An 18,089-nucleotide genomic window follows, 5' to 3' on the forward strand; every position below is an offset into this window, starting at 1 on the left:
CTCAGAAATAAATAGATATTAAATTTTTTTTTTTTTAAATCACTGTCGCTACATCCTTTATTCACTCATTGCCCTAGCCAGGAGGATGCAGCCTACACACAGCTTCTGCTATAGACAACAGACATCTGACATCTCCATTGCTACTCCAGTCATAACTTCTCTTTAACTCACAACTCTCACCAAATATCTAATAATTGAAAAGTTTATTCCCTGCAATATTTCTCATGACATTTTAACTTCAAAGGAAAAAAAGGAAAGTATAGGCAAAATGCTCCCCACACACAGCATACTTCCATGAAGTAAGACTTGGCAAGAATCTTACAAAGCTAGGATTCCTTAAAATAATTACATAACTCTAGTGAATCAGGCAGTATAATGTATTAGTTCAGATCATAGATTCTAGGCAGGGAGAACAGCTCCCCCATGTGTGTAGCCATGTGACCCTGAGTAAATTATTTCATCTCTTAGCTGTAATGTTCTCTATTATACGAAGATAGGTGGAGCACAGGGAATTTTTAGGGCCATGAAGCTATTCTGTAAGATATAGTAATAGTGGATACATGTCATTATATATTTGTCAAAACCCACAGAATACATAACATGAAGAGTGAACCCGAATGTAAGCTGTGACTTTAATGATAATGCACCAGTATTTGCTCGTCAATAGTAACAAATGTACAACACTAATGCAACTTGAAAATTGTAGGGTGGTAGGAGGATAAGGGAGTATATGGGAACTCTGCATGTTTGGCTCAATTTTTTTTTTATGTTTATTTAGTTATTTTGAGAGAGAGAGAGAAGAGGGGAGTGGCAGAGAGAGAGAGAGAGAGAGAAGAGAAGAGAAGAGAAGAGGAGAGGAGAGAGACAGAGAATCCCAAGCAGGCTCAATCCCACGGACAGCAAGATCATGATGAGCTGATATGAAGAGCCAGACGCTTAACTGACTGAGCCACCCAGGGAGCCCTCGAATTTTTTTTTTTTTTATCAACTTAAAACTGCTCTAAAAATAAAGTATACTGTTTTTAAAAAGAAGATAACAGTCAAATCTGTTTCATATGATTAGTGAGTTATCTGAGACGATATATATAAAGTTGTTATTATAGTACTTAGGTATAAGTTTGTAATAAATGTTAACTATTTTTTAAATATACATATATACATGAACATATAGTATGCAATACATAGCAGAGTTCTGAATGTCAAAGAATATGTTTATTATATACACAGTCTCAGAAACACAAGGTCAGCCTTTAAATCATTAGAAAATGATGTACTAAGAATTTGAAAAAGATAATAAAAGACACAAAATAAAAACTATCATCAGTAAAGGGTCTGTACAAATGTTATATGCAAAGATACAAAGGATCTGTGAACTTTCTTCCACTTAAGTTTTTCAGGATAGAGAAGAAACTGGCTCATTTATCAATGTCACAGTCAATGGGGTTATAAAATCCTTGTGTGTAGTCCATTGGCAAAAAAATAGTAAGTAGTGTTAAAAACATGCATCAGATCTCAAAGGACAATGGTCTCTAGTTGCTCAGTGGACCAAGTTATTAAAGGCAATGAGTCCCAACATCTCCTAGATGCAAAATAAACACACTGAAGGCCAGAACATTCTTTCTAGGGGGAGTACCAAACCATCATGCAAAAACCTATCTTTCTGCTTTGATCACTATTTATTTAGTCAAGTGCCAAATAATGAGGAAGAAAGTTAAATCCTCATGAGAGTGTATAAAATCAAGAGTCAACCAAATGCAAAAGTCAGCCATACACATACATTACTAGGTCTTGGGAAGAAATCATGGTGCCTTGGAGGGAATATTATGTCGAATCCAATTTATTTCTTTCAACTATTATTGTTTTGGAAGGGTGGCAGTTAAGAAAGTGGGTAAGAAGAAAAAGTTATTTCTCAGCAGGTTTTTCTTGGTGCTTTTAGATTTTGTCAGCATTTTCTATAAGCAAGCATTGTGGAGTAGCCACTGGTTGTACAAACTCCTCACATCAAGCACCATTACTCATTTTGTATATTGGCCGATGTTTGAACACGTGTGGTGGTTCTGAAAACCAAGTAAAAGGGACTGTGGTCAGCTGTGACAAATAAGGGAAATGTGAGTTGAGAGGCTCAGTTTCTACCACCATCTCTGTGACTTGTTTATGTGCTTGTTCCTTTGTTTTTGTTGGTTAAAAATGATTTACGGAAGGCCTACTGTTTGCTTTGCACAGTTCTAAGTAACGGGGGTATAACTGTGAACAACAGAGTGCTTGGCCTCAAGTCTTAGTTGCAAGAGGCACACACTGAACACATAACCCCATCAGCAGGCGGATTAGTCACAGAGCACTGTGGGCAAACAATTTCTCCAATTCTCATTGAAAGCTGGCCCAGAGACAACAAGCCTGGGTTTGAATCTTGCTGGTTCTACTTATTTAACTGTGTGACTTTGAGTATCTTTTGTAACATCTCTTCTTCCTCATTTGGGAAAGTAAATGTAATACCAATCAATTTTGGAGGGTTGCTAAAAAAAAAAAACAACATAGGTCATATGGAAATAACTAGCTTCAGATCTGACATATAAAGCTCTGACATTCTTTGATTTTTCTTCCTTCTATCGTTTCAAAAGAATTCTTCCTTCCAGTTTCACTGCCATTATCTTGTTCCTAATTACCAAAATTCAAAAATGCTTTTCAGAATTTCACATCATGATAGAAACTAAATTTCACAATTTTTCTATAAAATGCTTCTCATTCCTAACACTCTCCCTACCTCAAATAAAAGCCCTTCTCACCTCACATCTACCATGATACAGATTTCAGATGTCTTGACTCAATGAGCTTCATTTCACCAGATTAATATTCCTTAAATTAAACTGTCTTTGCTCAAAAATACTTTATTTTATTTAATTTTAGAGAGACACAGCAAGAGTGTGGGTGAGGGGCAGAGAGATATAGAGAGAACCTTAATAAGCAGGCTCCACGGTCAGCACAAAGCCCAACACTGGGCTTGATCCCATGGTCCTGGGATTATGACCTGAGCTGAAATCACAAGTTGGATGCTCAACCGACTGAGCCACCCAGGAGCTCCTGCTCAAAAATATGTTAATAGCTCCTACTTTCCATTCATTCTATTTAATAATCAGTTTAATGTCCGAAATCTTCCATAATGTAGCTCAAGTCTTCCTAGATAAATTCTTATACCTTATCAGGCCAATTTCCTCACGTCTTCCCTCAATTATTTCTTCCAGTCTATAATGTTGCTTATTTTTTTGCTTGCTCATATGCATTTTATGCTTCAAGACTTGACTGAAGCCTCACTTTTCTATAAAGCTTTCTGTGATGGCTCCAATGGCCAGTAATTTGCTCTTCTTTTAATTATGATGATATGATTATTTTTAAAAGAGTTATTACTACTGTGCTAGTTATACAACTTAAACCCTGGGATACTGGACCAAGTCCTATCATATATAAAGTGGCTGGAAAGTGGACATTTAATTTTTGCAAAATTGTAATTCTAGGTAAGTATTTAGAGTTTGGACATGACCACTCAGTCATACATACAAGTCAGTTAAAACAGCAAAAACCCAGTATATTGAAAAAAAAGAGCAACTGACAATGCAGAAGATTAGGAAGTCAAGGACATAAAGCAGAGCTAACAGAATTCTTGGTAAATATTCTTTCTTATTTTAACATCAGCACTTGGAATAGTCCTAGATTAGGTTAGGCACTTTGGAGTTAGTGCCGGTGCTGAGAAGTAACCAGTTGGACCTTGAGCAGCACGAAGGCTATGGGACCAGGAGAGCGCAAGCAGGATAAAAAGAGAGAACAGACATTTTCCTGGACAAGGGCTGCACCTATATCCCGGAATTAGGGCTTTGGACTGTCAGTATACTTACATTATATTTACATTAGCATATTATTTGTAACATTATACTGAGTATTAACAACATACACACAGATAATATTATCTAAACTCATGGAAAAATCATTCTCAGTCAGGACTAGGCCTTGTCAGGTCCTCTTCTGACTGGCAGCAATAAAATGTATACATGTTAGATAAATATTTAGTAAAGTTTATATAGCCTTTGTGGGATTATATACAGTATGGCATTCATTTTCACCTTATTTTGTTTTCTAATTAAACTGGATGCTACCACCACTGTTTAGAAGCAGGTGCCCACCCAAGAGGATGTACAAGGCAAGCGGCACCTCTTCTGATGGCTGATTAATACTTTTCCCAACTACAAAACATACAAATATGAAAATACATAAATATTTTTATATACATACATACCCTACCCCGAACATTCTTAACTCCCACTTAGAGCATGCAGGAATACTAGTATAAGAGAGAATTATACTATCATGGCTTTAGCTTGAATTATTTTAGTTTAAAAGGAAACCGTGCCACAAATTTTGTATATATATTTTTAGTAATAAATTAACCATTATATCAATATCAACCACTCCCCATAAAGTGTGTCCTGATCCCTAGCTCAGAACTATTTTACTGAATGATACCAGAAAACATCAAGACTGGGCATTATTGCATTGCATTATAAATATAAATATATATTTAATGTAAAATATATTTAATATATAAAATAGTTTTATAAAATATATTATTTTATATTTAATAAAAATATATTTAAATATATATAGAAATATATTTATATATGAATATAATCAGTGTTATTAACCTTGTTCTATGAACAAATTATTCCCATAAGACTTCACCTGTCCTTCAATAGTCATCCAAATATATGATAAATATAATAACCAGTCAATAAATTAACAGGCTTTAACTATTGTCGTTATGTAACTTAACAGCTTATAGTTACTCCTTAGTTATTTAGTTCACATGTTCACACATTGTCACTAAAGTACAGAGTTGTGCACAAACCAGTAATTTTTCCATTTCACATCTGGAAACTTAACATGAACTATTGTCTATGAAACCATAAAAACAGTCCCTTAGAACAAGCCCAATTTCAACCAAATATTTATATTGTAACCAGGGACTATCTGTGTCTTCAGTGTTCATAAGAATACCAGTTGGAATAACACAAAAAACAAACCAGACAATTCTCCTCTAGTGTCCCTGTTTCTTCTTGAAAGGCTGCTGTAAGTTCAGTATGGAAGCTTCCTGCAGTTGTGTATCTAGCAGCCGTTTCCATACATTTTAGTGTTTACTCTTTGAAGATGTTTGATAATTGTGAATGCTGGTCATTTTTCACAACCAATGAAATTCACATCTTCATTTCGCATTCAATTGTCAACCTATATGGACAATACCTAAGAAAGGGAAGTAGCTAAAACAGGCCCAAAAGCTTGTGTAGCTTGGTAAACGTGTTGTTTAAACATGGATGGTGGTTTGATGAGTGCAAAAAGTAACTAAAAAGATACTCTTGAAGGGTTAATTTGTGAAGACCATCATTTACAAATGGAAAGAGAATTATTTGATGTTCTATTTTAACACCACAGTGTTTATATATGAAGTGTCTTTAGGAAATAAAAGTGTTTCCTCCTCAAAATACAAAAAAAAATCATTTAATAATGACTAGCACTTCAACTAACTTTTACAAATGAAGATGATTTATATCAAACCATTTAATTCTCATATCCCTCCAGGTCATTATATATTATCAACCAGAGCTAACTCTAGTTAGAAGCAAAGTAACAGGACAGGGGACATGGTAACTTTCATGAAGAAATATTTCATCTCCATACTACTATAATATTTCCCCCATCAAAATATCAGACACCTAAAATTTGACCATGACATTTTTTTTAGGGATGGAATAATATTTCTTCTAAAAAGCTTTAAAATACAATAGAATAAGACAGAAAAATGAATGTGGCTGAGTAGCTTACTGATACTACTTTATGTTTTCCCTCCCTAAATTGTCCTCCAAGTCCCCCTTTCTATAAATTCCAGGCCTTTAGTGACCTCTTTTCCTAAACATCCCAAAGCAGAAGTTGCGTGAATACACTTGGAATATTTTGTATAAGGCCTAAGCTCATTGAAAAATTATGTCAAATGACACTGAGGGAAGCTAGCAGTGACAGGGAGTGCCCCACAATGTTCAGGGGTAGCATATGGAGTGCATGTCAAGAACTCCACAGGGAAGGATGATCTGTGGTTTGCCTAGGCAAGGCTGGATCCCAGAACAAAAACTCCCAAACTGAGCAAACTTCCCTGAAACCAAATCCCAAGTTCTACTGCTGAGCTATCAGACTTCAAGTTAAAGGTATCAACTTAGGCCAACTCGAACAGGGCAGTCTCTTTCCCAGCTTTTTTGAACAGCATTGAGCCTCTCAGATTTACATGAACCTTTGGAAGGGGAAGAGGCCACAGGAACTAGCTGAAATTAAATGGCTGACCAAGTGGGATGAAAGACTGTAATGGACTGAATTTCATTCAAGTAAGATAAAGAAGTGGGTTGTCCACATACAGCTGAGTCTCTAGACTGAAAGTCATATATATTATAGGAATAATAGGCACAAATAAGCAGTTTGCAAATACCAAAAAATAATGGCTAAAATCCCTATAAAAACATGGTCAGCTTACTCAATATTCAATTTACCTAAAAATACAAATTAATGCACTGAGATGTCATTATTCATCTATCAATGAAGTTTCCACAAAATAACAGAATTCAATACTGCTGTGGATTCATAAAAAACAGGTACTCATTTAACACACAGAAAAAAATAATAAAAATGTGGTAATACCTTCCTTGGGAGCGATATGTATCAAAAGCTTTTAAATCATAGATACACTTTGGCCAAACAATTCTTTTTTTTTTTTTATGTTTACTTATTTTGAGAGAGAGAGCAAGAGAGGGGATGAATGCACATGAGTTGGGGAGGGCAGAGAGAATGAGAGGGAGGGAGAGAATCCCAATCAGGCTCCATGCTGTCAGCCCAGTGTCCAAGGCGGGACTTGATCCCACAAACTGAGAAGGTCATGATGTGAACTGAAATCAAGAGTCAGACACTCAACAGACTGAGCCACCCGGCACCTTTGGCCAAACAATTCTATTTCTAGGCATTGGTTCTAAGAAAATATAAATGCCAAGAAGCAGCTATTCATTTTCATTGCAGTACAGTTTATACAAACTCAATGTCCATCAGCATGGACTTGGTTAAGCAAAGGTCAATGAAATACTATGTAACTATTAAAATAATTTTGCAAAAACTTATGTAAACTATAATAGATCTCCATGAACCATTGCTAAATGAAATAAGCAGGTTGGAAATTGTACTTTATGTCTTAATTACATTTTTTTTAAAGTAGTCTTCATGCCCAGTGCAGAGCCCAATGCGGGGCTTGAACTCATGACCCTGAGATCACGACGTGAGCTGAGATCAAGAGTTGGATGCTTAACTGACTAAGCTACCCAGGCACCCCATCCCTTGGTATTTCAAGACTGAGGGGGAGAGAAGTACATATCTAGAGCAGACTGTTAAAAGGTAGTGCTGTGTTCCTGTCCAACTCAATTGTCTTGAGAACACAGTAGAAATAAGCCTACTAAAAAAGGGTAAGAGATTCAGAGATGTGACATATCACTTCATAGAACTGCCATGAAACAGGTTCTGTTCCAGGTCTTGGTAATCAAGACAAAGTTTCTGCCCTTCTGCAGTTCATATTCTACTGACGGAATGGATAGTTTTACACATCCGGAGGTGACACTGTCAGTTACTCTTAAGTACTTTAGTGAAAATTAATACAAACTAAGGGAAGAGAACAATATACAAATGGGAGAAAGGTAGAATGACATTTGATAAATTGTTCCAGAAAGACCTTTGTGACATTTGAGAGGTGACCTAAGTAAAGGAGTAAGCGAACCATGCAAAGATCTAGGATGTTTAGAGAGTTAGGACTTAAAAAGAAAACCAATATGGCAGTAATGGGGTAATTACCACCAAGAATCACAGGAAGTGAGTGTGAGAGGCACAAAGGACCAGATTGTGTAGGGCCTAGGAGTCGTTTAGAATTAATTTTTCTTTTTTGGTAGTGAAAATCACAGCTTCAATACTGGATACCACATGTTGCTTCGATTCTTATCATTTCCTTGGTGTTAACCAGCAAGAGTCGATCAGACTCTGAGAACTTCAAAAAATATGGAACCCTTTACGAATTTGTGTGTAATCCTTACACAGAGTCCATGCTATTCCTTTCTGTATCAGTTCAATTTTAGTGTATGTGATGCTAAAACAAGTGCCAGAATTTCTTTTGATTAGGAAGGAAAACCATGGACGAATTTACATAAAGATACAATGTGATCCAACTTACTTTTTTACAAAATCACTTTACATTTTGGGTGGAAAAGTGTAGGAGGCACAGAAGAGAAAACTGGGAGACTTCTTAGATGGTTAATACTCCGTGAAAAAGATTAGGGTCGGTTAAGAGTCAGACTTTGGCGCAGGTCATATCTCTCAGTTCACGAGTCTGAGCTCACTTTGGGCTGTCTGTGGTCAACACAGAATCCACTTCAGATCCCCTGTCTCCCTCACTCTCTGCCCCTCCCCCACTCGCATGTGAGCATGTGCTCTCTCTCTCTCAAAAATAAATAAACATTAAAAAAAAAAAAAGACTAGGGTGAAAGTAGTGGAAGTGATAAGATGTGGTTAGCTCTGGAATCCGTAGAAGATAGATTGGGCACGGGTATAACCTAAAAACAGAAGTCAAAGATTATTCCACATGTGTGACTTCTGGCACCTAAGTGACTGCATGTTGACTTATTCACATGGGAAAGGGTAGGTGTTGTTAGGAAAGTGAATGCACCGTGGAGTAATCAAGTTCTACTAGATTGAGGTGTTAGAGCAAGAGTATGGAGAACTAATTTAGGTAAGACTGGGCAGATAGGAGGCCGAAGACCAAGCACTGGCAAGGAGGGGAAAAAAAACACAACACACCAGATATCTGGTACCCTGCATGATAAATAAAGGAAGAAAACCTGCAAGAATGCCAAAAAGGGAGGGAGGGAGGAAGGGAGGGAAGAAGGAGGAAGAAAAGAAAAAAGACAAAAATGAAAAATAACTTTTAGATTTCAATGCTTTCAATAAAAGAAAAAGTATATATTTTAAAATAACTTTAACTTGCTTTTCATAGATATTTAAAATAATTTAAAAAATTTAAACTATTTGTTGACAGCATTGACATTATGAGTAAAAAGTTAGATTTTAAGGTTCAAATACAAACAGCTGATTTCTGAAATATTATATAACTGAAGGTGTTTAGCTTACTCAGATTTCCTGTTACAAGTTTTCATTTCCTTTCTACATCTGTTCACTTGCATATTTTCCCTTCAAGCTTAAAGAGGTCATCCACACACACTGTAGTAACATTTCAGTGTGAGATAATTAATTTGATAGGATACAGCCACATCTTCAACTCCATCTGGGCAAATTCCTTAGTCTGTTACACTGCCTTGTTATACTAAGCTCAATGTCAAGTTAAAACCCACATATTACCATAATTTGTTCTCCATCTATAGTATTGGTTGATGAAAATAATATTCAGATATTTTATTAAAATGTATGATGAAGTTGTGGTGAAGTAAAAATTTTGTTTGAATCAAATTTATAACTACATTACAGATAAATATATCCAAACTATTTACTTTATTTAAAAAAAATTTTTAATGTCTATTTATTTTTGAAGGAGAGAGTGACAGAGCATGAGCGGGGCAGAGCAGAGAGAGAGGGAGACACAGGATCCAAGCAGGCGCCAGGCTCCAAGCTGTCAGCACAGAGCCTGACGTGGGGCTCGAACCCACGAACTGGCAGATCATGATCTGAGCCGAAGTTGGATGCGCAACAGACTGAGCCGCCCATGCACTCCCAATTTACTTTAAAATGATGTGAACCATTTTAAATATTAAAACTGGCTATTTTTAGACTTTAGAGTAATGTGTGTAGGTTACCTTTAAATCACAAAAATAGAAAAAATGTGTTTAAAATTTTTTTTAGAAAGTATTTCTTTTTAAATTTTTTTGTAAATTTTTTTTTATGGTTTATTTATTTTTGAGAGACAGAGAGAGACAGAGTGTGAGCGGGGCAGGGGCAGAGAGAGAGAGAAAGACACAGAATGTGAAGGGGCTCCAGGCTCTGAGCTGTCAGCACAGAGCCCGACGCGGGGCTGGAACTCACAAGCTGTGACATTGTGACCTAAGCCAAAGTCGGACGCTTAACCGACTGAGCCACCCAGTCTCCCCAAAATTTTTGTTAATGTTTATTCATTTTTGAGAGAGACAAACAGAGAGAGAGAGCGCAAGCAGGGGAAGGGCGAGAGAGAGAGAGGGAGACACAGAATCTGAAGCAGGTTCCAGGCTCTGAGCTGTCAGCACAGAGCCCAGTGCAGGGCTTGAACCCCCAAACAAAGGGAGCATGACCTGAGTTGAAGTTGGATGCTTAAGCAACTGAGCCACTCAGGCACTTCCAAAAATATCTGTTTTCAATTAAAATAATGAACTTTTAGCAATTCCTTAAATTTATTCATTGATTTTCTTAATTCAACAAATATGTATTGGGTACCTATCATGTACCTATCACTGTGTTAACAATTGTGATGAAAATAGTGAAAAAACATAACCTTCGCCCTTGTGAATCTTCCAAAACAACAGTTGTTATAAGCACGACGAAAAACAAGGGGTGTGGAATATCATTGAGAACAGGTGATTTGACCTAGCCAAATACTCAGAAAAGGTGTTCAAAGGAACATTGCTCCTTTATTGCTCTTTGCTCTAAAAATGTGAAAGAGGTATATGATTAACTAGCTGAAGGGGAGAAAAAGTAGAGACACAGCAAAGGTAAAATCTCTGAGGCAGGAATACAAAACCACTGTGCAGAGCCTGGATGAGGGAGACAAGGATAAAAGGCGGGTCATGTGAAAAGTAGAGCACACCTGACTGGATAGGTTCCAAGAAGCAATGTGTCATTATCTGTTTTGTAAATATCACTCTGAGGGCAGCATGATTACTGGGTTGGAATTGGAACAGAAGGTATGGAGGCAGATTAGTCCAGGCTTTTAAAAAAGAGTGATGGGGTTGCTAATGGAGATAAAGATTATTGGACTGACATGAGGGATATTTAGATAATACAGACAAAATTACATGATGAATAGGAGAGAGAGGGCAATGGAGGGAGATGGAGGTAATAACAAGATGACCTCTAGGATCCTGATTGTGAAATCAAAACAAAAACAAAACAAAAAAACCAAAAAACAAAATAACAATCACTTGTAAATAATGGAAGAACATTAGGATAAGGAAATAAGATTAGTTTTGAATGCAGTCGGTTAATAAGGCTGAACCTAAAGGGCTGACTGAAGGTAAGGTAAAATAGTAATTCAAGAAAATAGAAATAGTCAATTATGTCAAATGCTGAAAAATCATCCACTGGATTTAGTGACACAGAGATTACTGGTAACCTCAGTAAGGTGTGTTTCTATGAAACAATAGGTCTTGAAGCCAGAAGGAATTGGGGGAAGTGTGAGGGGTGGGGGTAAGGAAGTGGATACCACAATTATAGACAACTCCGTCAATGTCTGGCTGTGAAGGAGAGGGAAAGGGACAATGTCAGCAGAAGGGGAGGAGACAGGCTGAGTGCTCTGAAAAAGAGCATAGAAATCAAACCATAAGTTACAATGAGGCATACAAATTAAGGCCTAAGTTTTTTTCCCTTGGTTTCAAAGTGAAAATTAGAAGGGAAAATAACCCCAATTAATTTTTAGATGTCTTAGATAACTTTCCCATTATGGTCTTGGTCAAACTAAATCTGTCCAGAATTCTTTAAACTGAGTCTTTTCCTTCAGGTGCTCTAACAACGATCGATTCCTACTTTTGTTGTGACACTCAACTTAAATATTCTAATTATCGTCTCTTCTACTTGTAAACCACTTTAGGAGAATCGTTTGATCAACATTAAGCAAAGGGCCAGATACATAGTAGGTGGTCATAAATGCGTAAAAATGTTAAATGTCTTGGAAAAGCAAACCATAAAAACATTTTCTTTTGAGAGCGAGAGAAAGAGAGAGAGAGAGAAGGGCAGAGAGAGAAAGAGAATTCTGATGTGAGGCTTGGGCTCACCCGATGCAGAACCCGAACTCCTGAACTGTGAGACCATGACCTGAGCCAAAGTTGGATGCTTAACCAACTGATCCACCCAGGTGCCCCTAAAAACACATTTCTCAAATGCATACTCTCATTGAGATTGTTGCTTTAGTCACACAAAGGCACAGACTCCAAATCTGATCATATGGTGAGGCATGAGTGATACCCAAAACGTCACCCCTACTGTCATTATTGTCAACACCTCTATTATACCAGAGGAGGGAAATCACAATTTTTATTAGTATTCTGTGGTCCATAAGATGGCACCAAAAGTTCATAAAAAAATGGTTTCCAGCAGGAAACTACTAGGATGGATAAAGTGGTCAATGTGATTTGATCTCCATGTAGGGAATTCGTGCAACTGGAAAGCCCCTGAATGTTAGCTATTCTCAACCAGTCCAACCAGTCAGCTGCGCTGTTTGTGCAGTGAGTGCTTCTTGTTTGTCATGACCAGTTTCATGAGTTGGTCAGATCACTCCATCCCAAACTATTGAGCAACAGCATGAGAAGCAGCTCTGCGGATGGTCTCCCCCCACCCCCCCAGCAGGCCTTGGCTCACACAGCTGAGTAGACACACTTGCTGCAGAAGCTTAAATCCCATGGGGATGGTTAGGAACGCTGCACTGTGAGAGTGGAAAGGCAGGAGCCTCAACAACAGCTGCTTTGCAGCTGGGTCACAAAGGAGAGCAAGAAATCCCTCGACACCATAAAAGGTAGTGGATGATGGGAAGGCAATCTCTGTGCCTCCATTTGTCACTGGCAGGGTGCCACTGGCTCTCAAATCCACATGCTCTCACAAGAGGATAAAGCCAGATGTAAATAACTCCCTAATTTTATACTTTTTTTTTTTGTATAAAGCTTCAGCAGTAGAAGATATAGAGAGTTATTTAATTTATTTAGAGGCAAAATTCCTGGATGATTTAAGTGGGGTGCTGACCAAAACAGGTTCATTTCCTTCTGTTGTCAGTCAGTCAAAGCACCTGGGTTAACAGAGCTCTATTGGTTACAGTTCCCCACTTAAAAAATGAAATTTGACACAGGAATGTAATCATTGGTTAAAAATTCAGATTAAAGGACAGTTAAATTTTTTTTTTTTTTTAGTTTATTCATTTTGAGAGAGAGCACAGGGAAGGGGCAGAGAGAGGAAGGGAGGGAAGGAGGGTGGGAGGGGGAGGGAGAGGGGGAGGGGGAGGGGGGAAGGGGGAGGGGGACAGGAAGAAGAAGAGGGAGAGGGAGAGAGAGAAGCCCAAGCAGGATCTGTGCTGTCATGAACCGTGAGATCATGACCTGAGCCAAAACCAAGAGCTGGACGCTTAACCGACTGAGCCACCCAGGTGCCCCAAGAACCACCAAATTCTTAATTCAAGCCATCCTCTTTTGCTTCCACCACTTTTCAATCTATGACAGGGAAGAGGTATTATAGACCGTTCTCCCCCAGAGCCAGTGAGCTGACACTGAGATTGTTGATAGCAGCTGAGACCTTAAATCAACTGTAGTTTATTTTATGCACTAAATCAATGAAAATCAATGAAGTTGGGATAAACGATCCATTTATCTTCGTCTGAGAGTACTTTCAAGGTAAAAATGCCTCTCAAAGGTAGAATATACTAGAAAGATTCCTACACCATCCAGGCCACATGTATATTGGAAGTGTATGCTGTATGAGTAAAGAACTCTGGTTTGCCTGAAACTACCCTGTCTATGCCCACTGTTCCAGAATAAAAATAAAAGCACCCCCCTTCCTGGTTTGGAGAAATATTCTGTAGTTAACCTCATTCTTGGTTACCTCTCACAAGTGTTCACCTAAATTAGAAGAGTCAAACTATGGCTTTTCTAGCACTGCCATGACCCACCAGATGAAACTTCCAGGCTCCATTAGCATCATCAGTGAGGTCTCACTGTGACCTCAGCTTTCCATCCCTCAACGCACTCCTAACAAAGAGGGCATTAATAAAGATATCCTTCCACAGCACAAGACCATGGGCTATTTGTCAAGCATAATTAAGTTTCCATTCATCTCTGCTTCCCAAAACACATTTTTCAAGTAGTCAGTTGTCTCAGCACATAACAATTCTACTCTTAGAGGTTATACAATAAGAACAGAAACATTACAGAGCGGCTCACTATGTGCCAGGCACCATGCCAAGCACTTTCTGTGTATTGCCAAACTACATCTGAGATATTATTATTATCTGTTTTATAAAATAAGAAACTGAGGCACAGAGAGGTTAAGTACCTTGCCCAAGGTGCAAATGCTACATTTGTCAGGGCTGGGGTTCAAACAGAGACAATCTGGCTGCAAAGTTTGTGTCATTATATTATAATCTTGGTCCCGAAGTTTACTACCAAGAATCATGATGCTGCTTAAAGATGAGCTCCACAGAGTAGCCGTCCACCCATCCATCCCTTCCTCATCACGTATTTACAGCGTGCCTACCATATCCCTGGCATTGTGCCAGGCACTGGAAACGTGAAGATAAATGATCACTCCTGCTTTTAGAAACTGAGTAATACCGTGGTGACTCTGGAAGCAGGTCCTCATCAATTGCAAGATAATACGTAAAAGGGCTCTTGTTAGACATATGCTCGGTACATAAGGAGAAAACAGAAACCAAGACATCTATTCTGCCCGCGTGAGTCAGGGGAGGTCTCAGAAAGGAGGTGGCATACTTCAGCTGGCTCACAGATGGAGGGAAGGCTGGCCAGGCACCAAGACAACTATCTGCTCAGTCCAAGTGTTGGTGGCTTAAAAGTTCTCTTTACAAGATCCAAATTAAGAAAATTATTTAGAAAGTCAGCCTAATGGAGAATTTTATCCTTACTCTACCATCAAAGGACCTGAAACTTACAAAGGTTAAGTTGACATCAACCAACTCAGAACACATCTGTATGGTAAAATAAAGTTATTCAACAACAAAACTTAGCAAATATCTACTTTCTGGCAGCCTAACGATTCTTGACCAACTCCTGAGTAATAATTTTCTGTGACTTACAAAAAATGACATCACGAAAACAGCATCATTTAGTAAGCAACACTCATTCACTTGAACTTCTAGAGTGTGAAGTAGCCAGAGGTAGTACATATAAGACTACAGAAATCTTTAAACTAGGTGGAAAGGGGAAAATACACGTGCGCGCGCGCACACACACACACACACGCAGCAAATGGTCAGAGGCTGGCACATTACAAGCAGAACGAGTTTGTATGTATAAATGCGCATGACAAGCATATCGCCGAACTGGCTCGTTCCCAAGTCCTAGCAGTCCAGTGTGCTGACACATACACACATGGGTTTTGGCATTATTACAAAATAAAATTCTCTTTCTCTCTTACAGTCAAAGAAAATGTGTAAAATCACAAGAAAATATGGGCCACTAATAGGAAAACTTGACTACAGAGGTGACACGGAGATGGAGAACAGAACACATGAATTTCTTTGCCTCTGGATAGACAATTTAATAGTAGTTTGGCTTGAGGCTCAATTATCACTGTCAACATCTCAGACCCTCTTGACTTGGGTAGGAAAAATGTGTGATGAAGGCCGCACAGAGCTCATTAAGCATCAACCTCCTGAATTGTCTTCATCACATTCTGAAGGTTAACATTTGAGTTGGCAAGTTTATCTGGAGACCCAAGAGGGACTGATTTGACACACCCCATCCTAAGGGCATTTTTGACAAAGCAACGCAAAGGTATACACGAGGGCAGTGTATTCAGCTTGACACCATTCCTTGTACAACTGCCACACACACAGAGGTGGCTTTGGAAGAAACACACTGACCTACTCAAATGTTCAAAATGGAATACATGTGCACTTTGGGGGTATGAGTGCCTTGTCACAAAAACACAAACATGGTACTTTGAAGAGTTGGGGAAAAATATAAGCTATTTTTATTTTAAAATAAGCATAGATGTGTTATATAATAGGTGCCTGGCTGGCTCAGTTGGTAGAGCATGTGACTTCTGATCTTGGGGTAATGAGTTCAAGCCCCACACTGGGCATGGAGCTTACTTAAAAAGAGAGAGAGAGTGGGGCACCTGGGTGGCTCAGTCGGTTGAGCGGCCGACTTCGGCTCAGGTCATGATCTCGCAGTCCGTGAGTTCGAGCCCCGCGTCGGGCTCTGTGCTGACAGCTCGGAGCCTGCAGCCTGTTTCAGATTCCATGTCTCCCTCTCTCTGACCCTCCCCCGTTCATGCTCTCTCTCTGTCTCAAAAATAAATAAACGTTAAAAAAATTAAAAAAAGAGAGAGAGAGAGAGAAGCTCTGGCATAGAAAGAAGGGTACAGGCTTGGAAATCACATAGATCTGAGTGTGAACACCTCAAGAGTAATCCCTGAGTAACTGGGGAGTAACTGGGCTATTTGGATAAGTTGTTTAAAGTGTCCAGAAATTCAGTACCTCGCAGGATTAACAACGATACCTCCCGATAAGGTCTATAACTGAGACAGATCACACAAAGCTCTTACAACAGTGCATGGTACATAGTAAGTGATCAACACATGTTAGCTATTATGATGTTTGTGTAATAGAAACAGCAGTAGCTACTGTTCAATATATTAAAAGGATTAAGTGAACTAAAATCTATTTTAAAAAGCATAGCACAGCAACACATCATAAGCACGCAAAGAAAAACTTGGTTCTCTTCTTAACTAGAACTTTTTTTGGTTCAAAGGTAAGTCATGGAAGTAGATGATTCTTTTCCAAGTATTTTAAATAGTATTCTGGTAACACACCCACATGAAGAACTCTATGATTCAAAATACTGTTATCAACCAAATTGTTCCTTGTTCTGAAATGTCTTAGAATGTCATAGGCAAAATTTACCTTTTGAGTTCAGAGAATTTGAAGAAAAAACAAAACAGGGAGAATACCAAAGCTCAAAACTGAAGTAAAAATAACTTATAACCACTTTTGATAAAACTGGGAAACCCATATAAATACTGGTGACAGTTTAAGACTACATTTCCCCTCATCCAGAAATAAGTATTTTCCAGAAGGTCCACTTTCTCTTTGAAATCCTGACATGACTTGCCAAGCTCAGGTTGGTATTTGTCATGGTTCAATCTGCTACCAATGTTAGAATAATAAGATAGTAGGAGAATTATAATTGAATCTTATGATTTCAATATTCAGATACCTGGTATCTGATGGAAGCAAAATTTTAGTTGATCAAAATACAATTCTATTCATACCTGTCCTATTATTTCACACTACTTTTTCAAAGTAAATGGCTATAGATTTCCATGTTAATATTTCATTTTTTTTATGTTTATTTATTTTTGAGACAGAGCATGAGCAGGGGAGAGGCAGAGAGAGGGAGAACAGAATCCAAAGCAGGCTCCAGGCTCTGAGCTGTCAGCACAGAACCCGACATGGAGCTCGAACCTATGAACTGTGAGATCATGATCTGAGCCCAAGTCAGACGCTCAACTGACTGAGCCACCCAGGCACCCCAATATTTCTTTGTTTTTAAAAACAAGCAATGAGGGGAACCTGGGTGGCTCAGTCGGTTGAGCGTCCGACTTCGGCTCAGGTCATGATCTTGCAGTTTGTGAGTTCAAGTCCCGCGTTGGGCTCTGTGCTGACAGGTCGGAGCCTGGAGCCTGCTTCGGATTCTGTGTCTCCCTCTCATTCTGCCACTCCCCTGTTCATTCTCTCTCTCTCTCTCTCTCTCTCAAAAATAAATAAACATTAAAAAAAAATTTTAAACAAGCAATGAAATAAGACGTCCTGGATAGGCAATGGATAGGAAAGTAATAGGAAGTACAGAAAATACCCATAGAAGACATTATTTTCAGCAGATAGCTTTGGTCCTGAAGGATAAGCAAGGAATAGAGTAGAAAAGGTAGTTCGGGTTGTTGTTAGACTAACGAGATTAATGATCAAACGAAGTTAGAGGAGCAGGAAAACTATAAACTATGTGCCTATACAAGGGGCACTTACAATAAATCACATTATCTTTAATGTTTTATATGAC

The 18,089-nt window shown here is 38.4% G+C and overlaps 1 protein-coding gene and 1 non-coding gene across 2 annotated transcripts in view; both read right to left on the reverse strand.

Annotated features, from left to right (window-relative positions):
* The window catches only part of TMTC2 (transmembrane O-mannosyltransferase targeting cadherins 2), a 402,871-nt gene that overhangs the window by 90,061 nt on the left and 294,721 nt on the right, over nt 1-18,089 (reverse strand). The gene's annotated exons all lie outside the window — the stretch shown is intronic.
* Nucleotides 8,113-8,215, reverse strand: LOC131484154 (U6 spliceosomal RNA). The gene has a single exon (XR_009248065.1). It is a non-coding gene; the product is annotated as a U6 spliceosomal RNA (small nuclear RNA).

The sequence above is a fragment of the Neofelis nebulosa genome, chromosome 8 (genome assembly GCF_028018385.1).
Source record: "Neofelis nebulosa isolate mNeoNeb1 chromosome 8, mNeoNeb1.pri, whole genome shotgun sequence".
Lineage (NCBI taxonomy): Eukaryota > Metazoa > Chordata > Mammalia > Carnivora > Felidae > Neofelis > Neofelis nebulosa.